Here is a 7500-nt window from a genome sequence, read left to right on the forward strand (position 1 = left end):
GGGGAAGCCCCATCCTCCCTCGGCCCGCGCAAGGCGAGACCTTCACTTTCATTACGCCTTTAGGTTTCGTACAGCCCAATGACTCGCGCACATGTTAGACTCCTTGGTCCGTGTTTCAAGACGGGTCGTGAAATTGTCCAAAGCTGAAGCGCCGCTGACGGGAGCGATTATTCCGCCCGAGAGCATCCCGAGCCAACAGCGGCGCGGGTCCGGGGCCGGGCCAGGTAGGTCCGTCATCCGGGAAGAACCGCGCGCGCTTGCCGGGAGCCCGAGCGCCCAAAGGGGCGAATCGACTCCTCCAGATATACCGCCGGGCAGCCAGCCAGGACACCGGGGCTCTGCCCAACAGACGCGAACCGAGGCCCGCGGAAGGACAGGCTGCGCACCCGGGCCGTAGGCCGGCACCCAGCGGGTCGCGACGTCCTACTAGGGGAGAAGTGCGGCCCACCGCACACCGGAACGGCCCCACCCCGCGGCGAGTGGAAAGGCAACCGGACACGACCCCGCCGCGGATTGCTCCGCGCGGGCGGCCGGCCCCATCTGCCGAGGGCGGAGGCCAGTGGCCGGATGGGCGTGAATCTCACCCGTTCGACCTTTCGGACTTCTCACGTTTACCCCAGAACGGTTTCACGTACTTTTGAACTCTCTCTTCAAAGTTCTTTTCAACTTTCCCTCACGGTACTTGTTCGCTATCGGTCTCGTGGTCATATTTAGTCTCAGATGGAGTTTACCACCCACTTGGAGCTGCACTCTCAAGCAACCCGACTCGAAGGAGAGGTCCCGCCGACGCTCGCACCGGCCGCTACGGGCCTGGCACCCTCTACGGGCCGTGGCCTCATTCAAGTTGGACTTGGGCTCGGCGCGAGGCGTCGGGGTAGTGGACCCTCCCAAACACCACATGCCACGACAGGCGGCAGCCTGCGGGGTTCGGTGCTGGACTCTTCCCTGTTCGCTCGCCGCTACTGGGGGAATCCTTGTTAGTTTCTTTTCCTCCGCTTAGTAATATGCTTAAATTCAGCGGGTAGTCTCGCCTGCTCTGAGGTCGTTGTACGAGGTGTCGCACGCCACACCGCCAGCCGGCTGTGCACGCTACCGAGTAAGTACCGGTATGCGAACCGCCAGGCGACGGGCGCGCATCGCACGTTTAAGGAGGCGCGGCCGGCCCCACAGGCGGCCGCGACGCTCCCAGGTCTGCGAAGCGGGGCAAACGCCGCGCGCTTCAGTATACGTAGCCGACCCTCAGCCAGACGTGGCCCGGGAACGGAATCCATGGACCGCAATGTGCGTTCGAAACGTCGATGTTCATGTGTCCTGCAGTTCACATGTCGACGCGCAATTTGCTGCGTTCTTCATCGACCCACGAGCCGAGTGATCCACCGTCCTGGGTGATCTTTTCTTAGTTTCCACTGTCTCTTTCAAGACAGTTGCATAGGCGGGACGTAGGCGTGTGGCGGCCCCTGTTCAAGCGTTCTGTGTCCAACAGCCTCACGGCCGATGGGCGTCGTACGGCTCCACACCGGAGCGGACAGGCAGTCGGGCGAACGTCATTCAAAACCGGCGCCAGGCGCCAGGTGCCGCAGGCCAGCCGCTCCAGCGCTTCAGCGCTCGTACCACACAACATTGGCGTTAGTTTTGAGAAGCACGCGTGGTTCCGCACGCGGCGCACGGCTACTGCGAGCCGTACAGGTAGCGTGTTGCGCGACACGACACGCACATCGAAAGACATGCAGTCTAGTCGGTAATGATCCTTCCGCAGGTTCACCTACGGAAACCTTGTTACGACTTTTACTTCCTCTAAATGATCAAGTTTGGTCATCTTTCCGGTAGCATCGGCAACGACAGAGTCAATGCCGCGTACCAGTCCGAAGACCTCACTAAATCATTCAATCGGTAGTAGCGACGGGCGGTGTGTACAAAGGGCAGGGACGTAATCAACGCGAGCTTATGACTCGCGCTTACTGGGAATTCCTCGTTCATGGGGAACAATTGCAAGCCCCAATCCCTAGCACGAAGGAGGTTCAGCGGGTTACCCCGACCTTTCGGCCTAGGAAGACACGCTGATTCCTTCAGTGTAGCGCGCGTGCGGCCCAGAACATCTAAGGGCATCACAGACCCTGTTATTGCTCAATCTCGTGCGCTAGAAGCCGCCCTGTCCCTCTAAGAAGAAAAGTAATCGCTGACAGCACGAAGGATGTCACGCGACTAGTTAGCAGGCTAGAGTCTCGTTCGTTATCGGAATTAACCAGACAAATCGCTCCACCAACTAAGAACGGCCATGCACCACCACCCACCGAATCAAGAAAGAGCTATCAATCTGTCAATCCTTCCGGTGTCCGGGCCTGGTGAGGTTTCCCGTGTTGAGTCAAATTAAGCCGCAGGCTCCACTCCTGGTGGTTGCCCTTCCGTCAATTCCTTTAAGTTTCAGCTTTGCAACCATACTTCCCCCGGAACCCAAAAGCTTTGGTTTCCCGGAGGCTGCCCGCCGAGTCATCGGAGGAACTGCGGCGGATCGCTGGCTGGCATCGTTTATGGTTAGAACTAGGGCGGTATCTGATCGCCTTCGAACCTCTAACTTTCGTTCTTGATTAATGAAAACATACTTGGCAAATGCTTTCGCTTCTGTTCGTCTTGCGACGATCCAAGAATTTCACCTCTAACGTCGCAATACGAATGCCCCCGCCTGTCCCTATTAATCATTACCTCGGGTTCCGAAAACCAACAAAATAGAACCGAGGTCCTATTCCATTATTCCATGCACACAGTATTCAGGCGGGCTTGCCTGCTTTAAGCACTCTAATTTGTTCAAAGTAAACGTGCCGGCCCACCGAGACACTCACTCAAGAGCACCCTGGTAGGATTGCAACGGGGTCCGCCTCGGGACGCACGAGCACGCACGAGGCGCGTCGCACGCCTTCAGCTCGCCCCACCGGCAGGACGTCCCACGATACATGCCAGTTAAACACCGACGGGCGGTGAACCAACAGCGTGGGACACAAATCCAACTACGAGCTTTTTAACCGCAACAACTTTAATATACGCTATTGGAGCTTGGAATTACCGCGGCTGCTGGCACCAGACTTGCCCTCCAATAGATACTCGTTAAAGGATTTAAAGTGTACTCATTCCGATTACGGGGCTCGGATGAGTCCCGTATCGTTATTTTTCGTCACTACCTCCCCGTGCCGGGAGTGGGTAATTTGCGCGCCTGCTGCCTTCCTTGGATGTGGTAGCCGTTTCTCAGGCTCCCTCTCCGGAATCGAACCCTGATTCCCCGTTACCCGTTACAACCATGGTAGGCGCAGAACCTACCATCGACAGTTGATAAGGCAGACATTTGAAAGATGCGTCCGCCGGTACGAGGACCGTGCGATCAGCCCAAAGTTATTCAGAGTCACCAAGGCAAACGGACCGGACGAGCCGACCGATTGGTTTTGATCTAATAAAAGCGTCCCTTCCATCTCTGGTCGGGACTCTGTTTGCATGTATTAGCTCTAGATTACCACAGTTATCCAAGTAACGTGGGGTACGATCTAAGGAACCATAACTGATTTAATGAGCCATTCGCGGTTTCACCTTAATGCGGCTTGTACTGAGACATGCATGGCTTAATCTTTGAGACAAGCATATGACTACTGGCAGGATCAACCAGGGAGCTGCGTCAACTAGAGCTGAGCAGACGGCCGCCGGGAGTGTGTCCCGGGGGCCCGCGCGAACACGCAAGCGTCCGCTCAATTATTCTGCAAACAGGAGGAGGCTGAGCTCCCCTGCACAATACACCTCGAAACCCTCTCAGGTCCCGGCGGCGCGCAGCGCCGTCCTAAGTACTTGGTCGGGTTCGAGAGAGGCGCAATCGCCCGGAGTTTGGCGAGTAGACGCTTTAGGTGCGACCACCCGTGCTCCCAACTGAGCTTTGCCGCTGCCGACAGAGGCCCGGGAGCGTGCTGTCGTGGCATTGCCGGCGGGAGACAACACGCGCCCACCTACGGTGGCCGGCAGCTCCAACGCCAGCGCCACAGAAGGACAAAAGCCCCACTTGGGTGCCGAAGCGAACGCGCCAACACGTCCGCACAGCTGCGATACAAACCACCTGCGAGAACCGCAGAGGCGACCGAGCAGCAGACGGCGTCGCGGCGCCGAGCGCCGGGGCGGCGGCGCATCCTCAGCGCACACAGTCCTCAATCGGACCAGCACACTGCAGATGTCCACCGCGCTTCGCACCGGGCCCCGCGAGGACCTACTTTGGCCGCACGGCGCCGCGTGCAGGGTGCGCCGGCGCGCAGCTGCGCCGCCTGCCGCCTCCGTCGGCCGGCGCGCCTGCCACTGGCCGCCCCCACCAGCCGGCTGTAGCGCGTGCGCCCACGCACCGCGCGGCCAGCACGCCGGGAGGCCCCCCCCTCACCGGCCGGGGACGGTCCCCACCCAGCCACCGCCGCGTATCGCTTCACACCCACATGCCATTCACGTTCGTGGGCATGGTGGGTATCGCTGAAACAACCGGTTGGTAGCTCAACCGATCGTCGCCATCACTGATTCACCTCTAGCGAGAACAACCGCACCACAACGGTTTACCAGTTGTTCATTTGCGTAACGTCACCAGCAAACGTAGACGTCCATCGCCATTTGCAAATTCAACGATTGTTGCATGCCTGTGTCAGGTGTCACGACACACTATGTCTGCCCACATACACGCAACAACATGTGCACGCTTCGCGAACACGTGGAAGGTGGCCCCCGTACGTATGCGATGTCCATTGCGCGAAACGACTGTCAACCGGCCTCTGTCGCATGTCGCAGATGTGGAACGCAGTGCACCATGCTATCACGGTGAGTGAGAAGAGACGACTACGTCTGACAACACGCGCCACTACATCAACAGACGGCTCATGCTGATCGCCATCCACGGCATACCATACTGCAATCCAGCTCTTATAGGGAGACGACACGTAGCTGAGTGCACAATATTTGGACCGTATGGTTCGCCGTTGTTTGGCGCAGTCGTGGTACGGTCACACATGTACCACGATGTATCATTCAGTACATGAGGACCAATGTGCAGTACAGTGTGTGATTTGGACGTACAACATCAGCGGACAGTTGACACAAGCCGTACCACAACGTAGGCTGTGCTTCGCCATGCGAATGCCAATGAACAACTGCGAAGGGCATTGAGCATGTACGTCCTGCTGCCATCCGCTTTACAGTGTATAGCTGCAAGGTGTTTAACATGAAGCGATACTCTGGGGACCGGGCAGTGCGGGTAGCCATAACTATATTGCGGGGGTTGCAGTTAGGCAACACTACACTAATTTAACGCGTCGTATGACAATTACAGAGCAGGTTAAGGCCCAACGTGTGTTGGTTAAGGCCCAACGTGTGTTGGGTTAAGGCCCAACGTGTGTTGGGTTAAGGCCCAACGTGTGTTGGGTTAAGGCCCAACGTGTGTTGGGTTAAGGCCCAACGTGTGTTGGGTTAAGGCCCAAGCGTGTGTTGGGTTAAGGCCCAACGTGTGTTGGGTTAAGGCCCAACGTGTGTTGGGTTAAGGCCCAACGTGTGTTGGGTTAAGGCCCAACGTGTGTTGGGTTAAGGCCCAACGTGTGTTGGGTTTAAGGCCCAACGTGTGTTGGGTTAAGGCCCAACGTGTGTTGGGTTAAGGCCCAACGTGTGTTGGGTTAAGGCCCAACGTGTGTTGGGTTAAGGCCCAACGTGTGTTGGGTTAAGGCCCAACGTGTGTTGGGTTAAGGCCCAACGTGTGTTGGGTTAAGGCCCAACGTGTGTTGGGTTAAGGCCAACGTGTGTTGGGTTAAGGCCAACGTGTGTTGGGTTAAGGCCCAACGTGTGTTGGGTTAAGGCCCAACGCGGGTTAGTTTAAGGCGCAACGCGGGTTAGGTTAAGGCGCAACGCGGGTTAGGTTAAGGCGCAACGCGGGTTAGGTTAAGGCGCAACGCGGGTTAGGTTAAGGCGCAACGCGGGTTAGGTTAAGGCGCAACGCGGGTTAGGTTAAGGCGCAACGCGGGTTAGGTTTAGGCGCAACGCGGGTTACGTTAAGGCGCAACGCGGGTTACGTTAAGGCGCAACGCGGGGTTACGTTAAGGCGCAACGCGGGTACGTTAAGGCGCAATATAGGTTAGGTTAAGGCGCAATATAGGTTAGGTTAAGGCGCAATATAGGTTAGGTTAAGGCGCAATACGGGTTAGGTTAAGGCGCAATACGGGTTAGGTTAAGGCGCAATACGGGTTAGGTTAAGGCGCAATACGGGTTAGGTTAAGCACAATACGGGTTAGGTTAAGGCACAATACGGGTTAGGTTAAGCACAATACGGGTTAGGTTAAGGCACAATACGGGTTAGGTTAAGGCACAATACGGGTTAGGTTAAGGCCACAATACGGGTTAGGTTAAGGCACAATACGGGTTAGGTTAAGGCACATACGGGTTAGGTTAAGGCACAATACGGGTTAGGTTAAGGCACAATACGGGTTAGGTTAAGGCACAAAACGGGTTAGGTTAAGGCACAATACGGGTTAGGTTAAGGCACAATACGGGTTAGGTTAAGGCACATACGGGTTAGGTTAAGGTACAATACGGGTTAGGTTAAGGTACAATACGGGTTAGGTTAAGGTACAATACGGGTTAGGTTAAGGTACAATACGGGTTAGGTTAAGGTACAATACGGGTTAGGTTAAGGTACAATACGGGTTAGGTTAAGGTACAATACGGGTTAGGTTAAGGTACAATACGGGTTAGGTAAGGTACAATACGGGTTAGGTTAAGGTACAATACGGGTTAGGTTAAGGTACACATTGTTGTAAGGAAAGGTGTTTTGGGGGGGGGGGGGGGGCCGGTTTGTTGATTGTGATTATCGTAAGTAAATGACTGCGGCATCATCTGATTTGCCACGTCAGGGTGCACCTTTGGCTCATAACAGGCGGCGCTCTGATTCCATGCTTGTGGCAGACCTGTGTCTTTCATTCCTGCCATTGTTTGTGTGGGTGTGACAGGAGCAGTATTGTGATGTTGGGTGCACCCCTGTGTAGGACATGTGTGGGTGTTGGTGGCTTAGCTGAGCAATGGTGGTTGTCGGAAGGGTGAGATATTCTGTTTTGTGAGTGGACCTCCCGGTCTGGTTATGATAGTGTGGATTGTCTAATGTGGCAGAGAGGATGCACTGGGTGTTGTTCCATGCTGGTGCTTACATATTGTCTGTGTGCCTGTTACAGGCCAGAGAGTAGTGCGTGATAAGAGTGTCTGGCTGACGTGTGATTGTGAGCAGAGTCTTTCAGCATGTATACGGACAGTTGTATACATTATCTGTATTCTGATGGCTCTATCTATTACTAATCAGCGCCGTGTATACGTTAAATCCGGTTCCAGTCGAAACTATTGTATCTCTGTACATTAGTGACACGGCGAGCCCGCTATGTAGTTACTCGTCTCGGCAGCTTCCACCGGTGTATCGCAAATGATTATAAGGAATCAGTCTAGTCGTCAATACCGATAGTGTGA

The 7500-nt window shown here is 55.6% G+C and overlaps 3 non-coding genes across 3 annotated transcripts in view; all 3 read right to left on the reverse strand.

The window, feature by feature from the left end:
• Positions 1-1045, reverse strand: part of LOC124586112 — a 4222-nt gene extending 3177 nt beyond the window's left edge. Inside the window, exon 1 of the ribosomal RNA XR_006975035.1 lies at positions 1-1045. This exon is cut by the window's left edge and continues 3177 nt beyond it. This is a non-coding gene — a ribosomal RNA (large subunit ribosomal RNA).
• Positions 1046-1233: 188 nt separating this feature from the next.
• LOC124586099 lies at positions 1234-1388 on the reverse strand. The gene has a single exon (XR_006975023.1). It is a non-coding gene; the product is annotated as a 5.8S ribosomal RNA (ribosomal RNA).
• A 351-nt stretch (positions 1389-1739) lies between these two features.
• On the reverse strand, positions 1740-3652 carry LOC124586108. Its single transcript, XR_006975031.1, has one exon. It is a non-coding gene; the product is annotated as a small subunit ribosomal RNA (ribosomal RNA).
• Positions 3653-7500: the final 3848 nt, after the last annotated feature.

The sequence above is a fragment of the Schistocerca americana genome, unplaced genomic scaffold (assembly GCF_021461395.2).
Source record: "Schistocerca americana isolate TAMUIC-IGC-003095 unplaced genomic scaffold, iqSchAmer2.1 HiC_scaffold_536, whole genome shotgun sequence".
Taxonomy (NCBI): Eukaryota; Metazoa; Arthropoda; class Insecta; order Orthoptera; family Acrididae; genus Schistocerca; species Schistocerca americana.